This window comes from Protopterus annectens, chromosome 12.part0, assembly GCF_019279795.1.
Source record: "Protopterus annectens isolate FY-2018-M chromosome 12.part0, PAN1.0, whole genome shotgun sequence".
Taxonomy (NCBI): domain Eukaryota; kingdom Metazoa; phylum Chordata; order Ceratodontiformes; family Protopteridae; genus Protopterus; species Protopterus annectens.
Genome location: NC_056746.1, coordinates 891,629,166 through 891,643,051, shown reverse-complemented (window position 1 = coordinate 891,643,051; position 13,886 = coordinate 891,629,166). Strand labels below are relative to the sequence as shown.

General features: G+C 39.3%; 1 protein-coding gene across 9 annotated transcripts in view; it reads left to right on the top strand.

Moving 5' to 3' along the window:
* Positions 1 to 13,886, top strand: part of SULF2 (sulfatase 2) — a 1,739,722-nt gene that overhangs the window by 432,455 nt on the left and 1,293,381 nt on the right. For 5 of the 9 annotated variants that reach the window (XM_044089924.1, XM_044089927.1, XM_044089926.1 and 2 more), the window contains one exon: positions 4,123 to 4,166. The exons of 3 other annotated variants lie outside the window; for them this stretch is intronic. The gene's annotated coding sequence lies outside the window, so the exon portion shown is untranslated. The remainder of the gene's footprint in view (positions 1 to 4,122; positions 4,167 to 13,886) is intronic. One more of the 9 variants, XM_044089925.1, reaches the window with a different exon arrangement.

Below are 13,886 nucleotides of genomic sequence, written 5' to 3'. Positions count from 1 at the left end.
ATAATGACTAACATAGATGATCTGAACTCAAACAGTGTGAAAGTACCAGATTAGGACTGTTTGGTTCTGATATAGTGAGCTAACTTTAGATGGTCTGAAAATGCCATGACAGTACTCTGGTGACCAGTACAATCTGACTTCAGACAGTGTGAAAGTACTTGGATAGTACTTTGGGGACCAATATAAATAGTCTGATCTCAGGATCTCAGACAGCGTGAAAGCACCATTACAGCAATACAGGGGCAGACATGGGTAACCTAGCCGTAGGCAGGACATACCTACATAGACCAGTTTACTATCAAAATGTTGACATTCAAAACAAATTCCATTTAGAGCGTCGAACCATATTGCCAAATTTCTGCATACTAATTAGGTTAAATGTCAAATCTGATGAACGAATTCAGCCAATTTGACATTTAGAATGAATAGCGAATGTGATGTCCGCATAGGAGGTAAGTTAAGCCCCCCTGCACCCACCCTGTGGAGGGCTGTGCCCCCCACACCCCTTGCTAAATAAATATTCCAACTCCGAGATTGCACTACAGTAAGAAAAGGGATGGATTTCCCAGTCCGCACTGTACCGCGATCTGTACTATTAACATCAAGGTTCTTTTCAGCGAATGCACAGTAGCATTCGCTGATACACCTGTCTTGCTCAAGTAACGTTCAGCAACACGGAAATCATCCAACCATATTTCGACATTCCTGTATTCGCCAGCCACTACTGCAGAGCTCACATACAGACAAATTACTTTTCTCTGAAATGGTGGAACTATATTGTTTCTATGGGCATATGGGCATAAATATACATATACAACAAAGTCAGGAATGTTATCTTGAAGGTTGAGCTGAGCATCTAAGTAGAGGATTACACTCATTTGAATATTCTGAGGAAGGTCACTACACTGTATATAGACCAGTCACAGTCGTGAAGTTTGCAAAAGGTGTTAGTCTTGACATATTTGCAGAATTTCCTTGACCTTCAGTAACCTGTTTTCTTGGCTATGGAAATCATCAAGACACAATTAGTGTGTCCTGTTTAGCAAATTATTAATAAAAGAGTTAGTCAGCCATCAGGGGTCAACCCAGTCTCAGTCAGGTAACAGTAGAATAAGAGAATTTCTACCTGCAGAACTGCACGCACTACTTTACAGTCATAACTATTGATGTCCTGCACTAAGTGGACTGTCCTGTCTAGCTATTAAAAGGTAAAAATGTCTATCAGTGGAGTGAATTAAAGCTCTTCACTGTTAATGAACTGCTTTATGTTGTCAGAAGATACAGAATTTGATTCTGTCCACATCAATTTGCTTACTGTCTGATGCTGAGTAAGTCACTTAACCAAACAGTGCACCTGGGTTGCCACTGAAAAGGGAGATTTTGTCCAGTGGCTTACCTAGTTAAGAAATAGATGAAAATATTCATAAACCTTTGCACTGTTTCCTTGATTTGTTAGTAAACACAGTTAAGGCAGACAGTTTTAGTACTGGCCTGGCCATCAGGCATTTCCCCTCAGGTCAACAGCTAACCTCAGATCAGCTGTAATGGCTTTGTTTTCTAGAAACTTGACATTGCAGAGTACTGCCCAAAAAGGGCAAAGGATGCTGGACATATCAGTTTACAGATCTCTCTGAACAAATAGAGCAGGCAAAATCTAAACTAAAGTGTGCCCACAGTCCAAAACTTTTCTTGCTACCATCACTTGGACTACCTGTGTCCTGTTTCTGTCTTACCCATAGAGCCCTGTCAAAATGCTCTGTTTCCTACATCTGAGAGAGACAGTAGCCAGAAAGAGTTCATTCTTATATGGTACAAGACTTACAGCTCATGTTAAGGGCTTGAACCAAGTCTTTCATTTTTAGAATGGCCAATTCTACAGTCCATTTTTGAAATGAAGAGTAAGGACCAGGTGTAACCCAATTAATAAAGGGACAATAAAAATAATATGTCTGTCCACATTTTTTCATTTTTCAACTATTTTTAAAAAATGTTAATAAAAATAGCTTTAATGTCTGCCCTCCCTAGCCATGCATAGTGTATTGGGGTCTATATTAGAACATCAAAGTTTCAGAACTTCGAATGTTCTAATATCGACCCCTAATAAGCAAAAGCTGAAAATAGCAAAATTTCAGTAAACCGAATTCTTTCCTAGGGAAAGAATTTGGTTATCCATTCCTGTCACTTCACTATTTTCAGCACTGTGGTGGAAAGTTACGTGTCGGGTTCAGGTAAGTGTGTGATTGTGTGGACATGAGGGTTAGGGTGGGTTAGGTGAGTTAGGGTTAGGGCATAGGTCAGGTAAGTGTGCAAATGTGTAGACATATGGGTTAGGGTGGGGTAGGTGTGTTAGGTTTAGGGCGCGGGTGAGGTGTGTGTGTGTAATAGTGACGGACCTTAGGGTTAGGGTTTGGGTTAAGGTAAGTGGATAGATAGTGGTGTATGTACAGTTTAGTGTAGGGTTATATGTAAGATTTTATGTGTATGTGTGTGCATTGCTGTTTGTTTGGTGTGTTTGTGTTGTGTGTATGTGTTTTGGAACAGCACATTTTTTCCCTAGGAAAAAATTCACTGTTCTGAATTTTCGATGTTATCAGTTTTCGCTTAATTGGGGCCGATATTAGAACATTTGAAGTTCTGAAACTTTGATGTTCTAATATAGACCCATGTACTGTATGTGTATAAGATTTGCAAACTGGAAAAACTGACATACATATTTGTTGGTTAATGTTATTTAGGAACATATATGGAAATGAGCCAGACATAAAAAGGGAATCAAGCCATAGTTTATTTATTAAGGTAGGTAGGTATAAATTGGAAATTAAGGAATAAGGATCAATAGATATAAATTGAAAATGAAGTCATCATTTGTTTATTAAGGTGAATATGTATACATTGGAAATGAAGCTGTAGTTTGTTCATTAAGATGGATAGATATAAAATGGAAATTCATCCATAGTTTATTTATATTAAGATGGATATATATAAATTGGAAATGAAGGCATAGTTTGTTCATTAAGGCAACACGGTGTATGAACTCTGCACTGAATTTCTAATACAGAAGTTTGAAGTTTTCAAACTACTATGATCTCAGCTCACGTTGATATATTGTTTTTGCTCATCCCTTTGTTTATATTATGTTCTCTGTGTACTTTTGTGTTAATTGGAAAGTGTTATTAAAAGCATTGAACTGTAACGGTAAGGTCTGCATTTCTTCAGGAATCTGCAGTACCAAATAGTGTCATTAAGATTTAGGCCACAGCATTGTCTTCTGTGTGCAAGGTTTGGGTTATCCGCTCTTACCTTACTCCACTAATTAACCCTAATTGCTATCTAGGTAAGTTCATCTATATATACAACTGGTATAAAATAAATTACAATGCTTAACAAATATAATTTATAGTTTAACATGAGTTGTATGATTTCTTCCGGATGTCTTCATTATCACAGTGTGTTCTGCCTTAGGGCAGATAAAGAAACTGGGGAATTCTTTACAAATTAATTGTTTGGCTTGTGGCTAGTAACCTAATCCATGGGGAAGCTTTAACTGTGAGCATAAAACTTCAGATAATTAATGAAACCTAACTCAGGCTGTGCACTTGTTACCATTTATATCCCCCTTCCCATTGCTGTGAGCTAAGAGCCAAATTACAAGCCACCTTCTGGTGCTTAGGGGTAGAGGACTGGCACAGTGCAGTGACATGTTTGGTCAGCCAGCCAGTCTTTCTGGTGATTCTGTTAAACATCAATACCTTAGGAGGTAGGGTGCTACAGATTTCACATGAGAAGTATTTGTCATGTACATTTGTCATGTGTTTGCAATAAACAGCTATCTTTATAATCTGTGTGCATTACAGTGGTTAGCATCCTACACATGATGACTTCCTAACGTGATTATTCTTAAATTTGTGTTTGTCTCTATTCAAACTTGGGGATGATTACTTTATATGCATGGCTATTTGTTATTTGTATTGCTGGAGTCACATCCTGGGTCTTTCCTGTGAAATAGGCGCAGGGCTTGTGGGATATATGCTGTCAACAAGTTGCACTAAAAATAGTGATTAAGAGTTTATGTATGCATGTATTAGCTCTTATTCATTTCATGTACTTCTTTTAATGCTACAGCAGCTGTTCCTGTGCAAAGTCGTCTAAGCCTGCAACCACTTTGGGTACGTTTTTAAATATATTAATTAAGTGGCCATTTTGTTTATGTATTTCTGCCCCTGCATGACTCATTTTTATTGTTTGCAGCTCTGAAGGACTTGTATATGATCTCCATGACCTTTGACCTGTATATTACCTCTCTGACCCTGAAACAGCAGTGCATGTGACCCTGAAGAATTTCTTCATTGTGATGTATATTGTCCTGTAGGACTTGTGTTCTTTGTGTGTGGCACAGAAAACATGTTTGTGGTTTTTCTAACTACCACAGCAGATCTTGTGAAAGACTTATGTCTGATGTACTGATCCCTGGGCTGAATTTAAACTGGTAGTATGTGGGCCTAGAGTACATGTATTTACTGCTTTTGTGGCACAGAATTTGTGTGTTGTTACTTGGCCAAATAAAATTACTTGCCTTGTATGTTTCCTTTAAGGAATGGAACAGAGTGTCCCTGGCCCTAAAGGATTTGTGAACAATGCATACCCCAGAAGAACCAAACAGAGTATATGCAACCTTAGTCTTTAGGTTAGCTGATGGCACTACCTGTTTGTTTCCCTGCTGGGATGAAGAATGGGTGATAGGTTTCCCAAGGCCATCCTCTATACAATGACTGATTCTTTAATGTGAATAGTATGCACATACCCAAAATATCTTGGTAGGGCAAGGCCAAGAAATTCCTACCTGTTACAATCTCCTGATCTGTATTAGAACCTGGTAAAAAGTCACAAACTGCAAACACAATGAATAAATGGAAGAAACACCACACAAGGAACTCCAAAAACAATATAATCGTAAGTGCTTTCGTTTACTAAAATAAGCAAACTTCTTCAGACAAATCATTTTAAAAATGAAACACTTAAATATAATTATTAATCATGACATCATATCCTCAAAACGAAACCAAGCCTCAATTTAAAGTGCCACGGTACATTCAACAATAGGTAACTCACAATGAAAAATACAAAATACAAAATACATAAGAAATATAAAAAAGCCCAACTATATATAAAAGCCTAAATGAATTAAACTGTAAATCTATCTAACCAAAGCTTTCAATTTCAAGATGTATTTAAGTGTTTCATTTTTAAAATGATTTGTCTGAAGAAGTTTGCTTATTTTAGTAAACAAAAGCTCTTACAATTATATTGTTTTTGGAGTTCCTTGTGTGGTGTTTCTTCCATTTATTCATTTTATTACAACCTGCCAGCAACCAAAGTGCAGCTACCACTTACAAGCCCATGTTCTCCATCAGGACCTGCCAGGCAACTCAAGAACTACCTACCTGTTATAAATCTCTAGTCTCTGATAGGGCCTTGCAGACAACCCAAGAACTGTCTACCTGTTACAAGACACTTAACATCATACCTCTCAACCTCTTATTGCAAGAAATCTGGACAAAGCCTGACAAAATGGGGGGACAAAGTCCAAAAATAGGGACAGATTTTAAATATTGCTCTTACAAACTAAGAAAGTTGCTAGAGTAACAGGGTTTGTATTAATATACATTTTCTGAATGATTTGAAGAAACTCAAATGTATGTCATTATTTGGTGACTTCAGTCCTCAGATTATCCCAGTAATTTGCCAGAAAAACAGAAATTTTATGAAAAACACACCAAAAATATGAGGCAAAAATCTGGACATTCTCCGAAAATCTTTAAAATTGAGAAGTGTGCATAGCATCATTAGCTATCAAAAGGCTGCCTACCTATTGTAATCCCATGATTTCTGTCAAAGCCTGTCAGCAACCCAGTAACTGCTTAGCTATTGCAAGCCCCAGGTCTCTGTTAGGGCCTGCCAGAAACCTAAGAACTTCCCACCTGCTATAAGTGCCTGGTCCTCATCAGGACCTGGCAGGCAACCACCTCAGCACATACATCACTAGTTTCCTTCACCAAACCTTAGGGAGCAAATTTAATCCCAGACTGTTAATCAACATTAGGTCACTAGAGCTGCATACAAGGGCTCTGTTTATGCAGTTTCACACTGTTAATATCATAGAAGAGTTATGTATAACAAATATGACTGTGAAGAAATTCTGTATGTTGGCCTATTCGTGGGTTTGTTAGGGATTTGTATGTTTGTCTGTGAAGACTTGTGTATGTTGCTGAAAGATATGTGTAAAATACAAATGGCTCTGTCAAACCTGTGTACAATATTCCTGTCCTTGAAGGATTTTTGTATACTATACATGGCCCTTAATGAACTGTATACACTGTACAAGGTGCTGAAGGGTTTGTGTACCTTCTGTATTCTCCTGAAGGATTTGTGTACAATGTATAAGGCCCTGAAAGATTTGTGTACAGTATAAGTGGCACTAAATGAATTGTATAGACTGTCCAAAGCCGTGAAGGACTTGTGTACAGTGTATAGCCTGGAAAACATTTGTATACAATGTATATGACCCTAAATGTTTTCTTGTATAACATGCACGACCTGGAAAGATGTATGCATACTGTGTAGAATCGTGAACGATTTGTGCATAATATATTTATGTATATACCATGTATACTCCTGAAGGATTTGTGTATAACCTTTATAGTCCTGAAGGATTTGTGTATAACATTTATGGTCCTGAAATATTTGTGTATAACATTTAGGCCCTGAAAGATTTGTGTACATCATGTATGGTCCTGAAGGATTTGTGTAAAACCTTTATGGCCCTGAAAGATGTGTGTACACCGTGTATAATCCTGAAGGATTTGTGTATAACCTTTATGGTCCTGAAGGTTTTCTGTATAAGCTTTATGGTCCTGAAAGATTTGTGTATACCGTGTATGGCTGTGAAAGTTTTTTTGTAGAACATATGGGGCCCTGAAAGATTTCTGTACACTGTGTATGGCTTTGAAAACCTTGCAAATCACATGAATTACTACAATAGCTAGTGTATTCACTGAATCATTCTTCTTGCCTATTAACTATATTGAATCTCTTATATGTTTGAATGCAGATTCTGCAAGACTTTAGTAAAACTGCGTTTTCATTTAATTGTGATGCCAGGTGCTGAAAAGGGAAGTGTGAATGAAAGCATTCACACATATTATTATGAGCTAAGGCTAGGTCAGAGACTGTTGACACTTTTTACTTTTTATTTTTTATACATTTGTTAATTAGACAGTATGGTTCAAAGACTGTTTTCAGAGTGAGGTAGGCTACAAGTAGTAAGAAATACTGTACTGTAATTACAATTATAAGTGGTTTCATTCTGCACATTCAACAAAAGTATTCAACAAAAATGTATGTTAGAACTTCACTCTGCCTTACTTAAAAACAAACAAAATAAGTGGCACAATGAAGTATAGAACACCTTTAAAAGCTCTTCATTGTTCAGTGGGGCACTTTTTTTATGTCTGCTGTCCCTCTGACAGCACTAAAGTATTATTCCAGCTTTCAAGGGCTTTGCAAACCCGCAAACACTTAACTCTCTTGTGCTTTTTTCTGTAACTGGTAGTACAAGGAACAGATAAAGCTGCATGCGCTACAAATAATTATGATAAAGTTTTTGATCACAACTTTTGATTATATGTTCTTGCCATGGATGCCACATCTCTCACGCTTTCCTCCTGGCATCTATGTCTCAAACACATAATGCAGAAGGTATATTCAGAGACTCAAACATAATCCTCTGTTATATACTGCAAGTGCCATAATGTTATAGATTGCAGGTACCACAGTGTTCCACACCACTATGCACTCAGATATGTTATACTGCAAGTACCACAATATTACAAACCACGGCACATTTCTGTGTTATACATTGTAAGTACTGGTGTTAAACACCAGTACACATTAAGATGCAAGTACTGCAGTATTACTCAGCACTACACAATCAGATATTACACAGTGCAAGTGTCACAATGTTATACATCTCACACTCATATATTGTAGACTACAAATGGTTTGTAGTATTGTGTGTATAGTACAACTACCACAATATTACAAACCACATCACACTCAGAATTTATACACTGCAAATCCCAGAGTATTACATATTACTACACACTCAGATGTTATGCACTACAAATGTTACAGTAATACAAACCACTACAAACATAGAGGTGAAGTACTGCAAGTATCATAGTGCACCACTGCACATTCTGAAGTTACACACTGTAAGTACCACAATGTTACACACCTCTACAGATTCAGATACTATACACTGTAAGCACCATAATGTTACACATCTCACCAGATTCAGTTGTTATATACTGCAAGTGCAACATGCCAGAAGGTGACTTGTGTTTTTGTATCAAACAGCTGTGAATTAGTGAACTGGGCAGTTGTGGAGTTTTTAGCTTATGCATACCAGCGGGAATGAGGAGAAGTAAGATAAATAATCCAGAATGTACTTCATGTAATGTAGAAGATGGAGCAACTGATTTCCATCCCAGCTTCTTCACACATCAGTGAGTAGAGTGACATACCTTACAGGTTCCCCTCCTATCATGACACACCACAACACAGAGGTGTCATCACTTGTGTCCCCATATATATATATATATATATATATATATATGTATATATATATATGTATTTTCTGGACAGCGTGTGTCAATGTGTTCATCCTTAATTAGCTCCTTACCCTCACTAATCCAGTCACCAGCTGCATCAATATGTGTATGTCCTGTGTGCCTGAGAGTGCATCACTGGTGAATAAACTAAACATACTGAGTATGAGCAGCCAGACTTCTGTGTCTGAATTAAATGTAAAAAAACGAGAGTGAATCTCTCAGATTCTCTAAACAAATTCTTCTGAGGTAAGTAGCTAAGAATGCACTAAATGTGCTACACACATTAAAACTCTACAATAAGATTGTATCCTTGTGTCCAGCACTAATGATGATAATTAGTAATGATAGTAATCACATTATAGAGAACATAGGATTTACAGGCACGTTAACTAATATCCAGTTAGAGTCATACTGTAAAGCAAAATTAACCTGCTTGGAGTACTTACAACATGGCTGTGGGCGTAAATGATTGAGGGGAGAAAAAACGGTTAGTCTTAGTTAAGCAGATTTAACCTGGAACCCTTCCACATTTACATTTACTTTATTCAGTAAGATATTTTGAAGTTGATTTAAAGTATCAGGCTCTGGAGGGTGATGCACTCCTCAGTTTGTCATCCTTCAGATGACATGTTAAACTGAGGTCCTATCTGCGTGAGTTGGTGGTAGCTGAGATGGATGTAAAAGATCCTACATCACCTATCAAAAAGAGTAGGAGAAGTTTCATGATGCCCTGGCCAAATTTCCCCTAGTATTATAAATACCTCCTCAAGTCTCACCTGAAAAGAGGCCACTAGCCTAGTGTGACTGACCTGGTCAACAAGAGATAAATGAATAAAAATTGCCTGTCCACCATCCCTCTGGAGGCAGAAAATGCCAGAGGAGGTGCCCTCCAAACATACAGCCTGACAAGCCCAGCCAGCTTCCTTCTTTTTTTAACTTGAAGAGAGTCTGCAAGTAAAAACAAAGCCAGCCAAGCACTTATTCCAGTGGCCTCTGTCCTCAGAACGAAAGCAGACAGGTAAACATAGTGGTTTGAGGACAACTCTGGCAGCTGTAGTATAAATGATCTCAAAGGAGGCATTATGCAAGCAATAGCAATGAAGATGGAAAGCCCTGATGAAATGCACTTTAAGCAGCCTTTTCCAACAGGCTGCAAGCCAAATGAAGGCAACACAAAGAGTAATCCATTTAAATAGGTTTTGCTTATTTCACACTTTTCCTTGCCAGATACTTTGAAAACAACTCTGGTACCAGTTCAGGAGGAAGAATCAGTTAGTTCTGAGAGGCATATGACCACTGCAAAAGGTGAAATAAGGCCTAAACCACCAACTTAAGATCATCTCAGCAGAAGTGATGGCTACCAAGAAGATAGTCTGCCAAGAGATGACTTTCAGAGACAAACCAGCATGCTCAAATGGAGGATGGGCAAACTTAATCTTGAAATTTAGTTTCATGGAAAGGAGTGGTTCTTCTAAAGCGAATACAGGTATAGAACTCTTTTAAAAAGATGCTTTGTTCAGCCAGTTCTAGGCCATGATCTTTCCTTCCATGAGGTCATTAAGACCAGAAATTCCAGAGGTAGAACCATGACCATAACAATACATAACATAACAGGATTAACACCATGAAGGTGTCAGAAGCAAGTCAGAATAACTAAAAACTTATTAGTGACATTGATTACCTTTTTGCACCAAAGAACCTTTTTTTGAATGACTGTTGGTTTCTTGGAGGCTCCAATCACCTTTAAGACTCCAAAATCATCCCTGATCAGCACTAGCAAAAAACTACGTTCGCTAATAAAATCATCAAAGGCCAACTTCGAGAGAAAAATCGCTAAGGACACTAAAGATAATCACAAGGCCTTCTTCAGTTATGTTAGAAACCTGAAGGAAACCCTCAGATATGTGCAGAGTTAGTTCATAACGGCAAAAAATACACTGAACCCACAGATATTGCCAACATACTGGCAGACAGGTTCAGTGCAAATTTCTCCCTTCCCTCTCCCCCAAAAGACGAAATAAATATCTCAGATGATTGCAACCTCCCTGAAATCTCAGATGTCCAGGTGAGAGCTGCCCTCAGCAAAGCTAAAAATACAGCATCCATGGGACCTGACGGTGTCCCGGGTTGTGTGCTACGTGAACTCCTAGAGGAGCTAAACCCGCACATAAGAACGCTGTTTAATCTTAGCCTTGCTACAGGATACATCCCTGAACACTGGCATACAGCTACAGTGGTCCCACTCCACAAAGGTGGCACCTCTACAGACCCTGGAAACTACTGCCCCATAAGCTTGACCAGCCTGGTCTGCAAAGCTATGGAAAGGATCATTATGGAACTCATAAACAAAGACATCGGGGACCTACAGACAATTGACCCTACCCAGTTCGGCTTTGTAAAAGGCAGATCCTGTCTTTTAAACCTGGTGGAATTTTTTGAAACAGTCACTAGAGCCATAGATGAAGGCAAAGCAGTTCATACAGCCTACCTGGATCTGGCAAAAGCCTTCGACACAATACCCCACTCAGGCATCATAGACAAGCTCAACAGCTTAAATGTAAACCCGTTTGTCACAAGATGGGTTGCAAACTGGCTAAAGGACAGAACCCACAAAGTCAGAATAGCTGGAGCTATGTCAGACTCTAAGCCAGTCACAAGTGGAGTCCCACAGGACTCTGTCTTGGGACCCCTCTTGTTTGGCATTTATTTCTCAGATGTGAGGGCAAACATAGGGGGGTTGTGGCTGACAAAATTCGCAGACGACTGCAAACTAGGAGCCATAGTCGACACACCAGCTGACACATGCATCCTCCAGAAGGGCCTCACAGAAACAGACGACTGGTGCCAGAGTCATGGCCTTAAACTAAATGCCAAATAATGTATAGTCATCCCCTTTGGAAAAAACAAAGTACCCACAAATTACCACATAGGTGGTAATCCATTAAGTATGGAAAAAGTAATCAGAGACCTGGGGACCCAAGTTGACAGTGACCTCTCATTTGACACCCACGTCGCCAAAGTGGTTAGAAAGACCTTCTACCTTGCCCACCTTATCATGAAGGGATTCACATCCAGATCAAAGGATGTCAGTGTACCCTTATATTCCTCCCTTATCAGGCCTATGATTGAGTACAATGCTCCATTTGGTATGTACCTCACCCGGCACCTGCAGCAGCTGGAGAGACCCCAAAAGTACCTTACCAAGAGGATCAAGGGTCTCCAGCATATGTCATATGCTGCCAGACTGAAAAAGCTCCAGCTCTACTCAGTAGCATACCGCCTGCTCAGAGGTGATCTGTGCCTTACATACAAGACCATGTCCAATTCAGAATTAATGGACATGCTCCACCTCAAAAAATCCAAATCCATCAGAGCCACGAGAGCTAAAGATCTAAACCTCAGCAGAAATATGAACAGGACATGCTGGAGGGAGAGATTCATAACCCAGAGGCTTCCCGCACTCTGGAACAGGATACCTGTCCATGTTAGGCAGAGCCCCTCACTGACTCTATTCAAGAGAAATCTAGACGAATGGATGGGTGATCATAGGTTTACCCCGGGGGTCATCTCTGTGTCATTGCTAGATAGAGGCACAGTAAACTAAATTTAATTTAAATTGTACACTTTTGTATCATTACATGGGGTGGCGAAAGCCACATACACTTTGGCTAGGCTTATAAATGCCCTAGGGCAGATAGCCTAGTACTATACTATGAAACTATGAAACTATAAATAAGGATACTGTTTTCATGCCAACCTTGAGGAGGCAGTTTTAGAATTTCCTTGGCTTATATTAGGATAGTGTCCTGCGCACCCAGAATCATTCATCATCATGAAGTAATCAAGGTAAGCTTCTGTCTTCTCCAGATATTGCACTGAGGACCAGATTCACATGGATAATGGGAAGGCAAATAGGGAGGTAGAATGCATCTGCCATTTACTCTCCTTGCCTGCTGAACTGTTCTAGAAGAAAGGGAGGACCACATTACCTAAGGGGCAAATGGCCTGCTGTTTCAGGTGCTCCATACCAGAAACATTGACATGAAGGACTCCAAAATCCTCAGCTCCAGAAGGGACTGAAAGTGGAGTCCAGGAAGTCTGCCAGCACACTCACTTCCTAAAATGTGATCAGCTGAAGGGATTTTGCCTGTGGAGATGTGCACAGCCCCTCTGCAAAAAAACAGTTGTCAGACCAAAGCAGCAACAGGATCTGGTCTCAGCATTCCATTCAAAATGGGAAGGCAGTATTACCTGCACCTCCAGTTTGTCAATACAGCCCCCTATTCTGAGAGAGCCTGCTAAAAAATGTCTGTCAAGATCTGGAGTGTAATCTGCTGCCAGAAAGTATGGCCTGAGGCTGGTGGGGATAGCCCAACAATCCAAAGCTAGCCAACATGAATTTGGTGAAAGGGGGAAAAAATCCATGAGCAAGTGGGTTCTCTTCATCTAAAAGCACTTCACCCTTCAACACAACAACCATATTCTCAGAAGTTTTAATGACCTTAAAATCCAGGACCATAATGCCAAGGCACAACAGGGGACCATCCCCACACAGGATTCTGGGAGCATAACCTCCCAGACCTTCACTACAGACAGAAAATGACTGATCACTACTTAAATACTGTAAATCAACTTCCTTTGCAAAAAGGTAGTAAGGGGCATGATGGTGGCAGTTAACTGCCTAGTTCAAATGATTGCTCTAATTTTAATTTAATTTTGTCTTTCCTGGTTTTATAGCTTCACTGCTGTGGCCCTCAACAAGGTCATTATGGTATTGAGAATACAAAGAATGTTTTTTTTTTTAATTGAATGGTGCTATCTTCTTCTGTGGCTGTTTTGGTGTTATTGCGTTTCCTTGTCCTTTAAAACATTTAACAGTTAGAATTGTTTATTCCTTGTAGTGATTTACCAAACCTCCTTTATTAAGCTTCTCCAAATCTTTAAGCAAAATGCAAGCCCACTGTTTTGCCTACATTTATTTATTCTTTGTTGATTAGATTATTCCTACTAGGCCAGTGGCCTCTTTTCAGAGAAGACTTGAGGTAGTAGTCATACTGACTATGGTAAGTTTGGCTATGGCATTGGGGAACTTCCCGTACTTGTCATTGTTGTGAATGGGAGTCATTTGGAGGAGCACTTCCTCTTTCCATTCCAAGTGCTGAGGCAGCCCAGAGAAACTGGGAGACAGATGGGCAGAGAAGGAGATGATAGAATAGT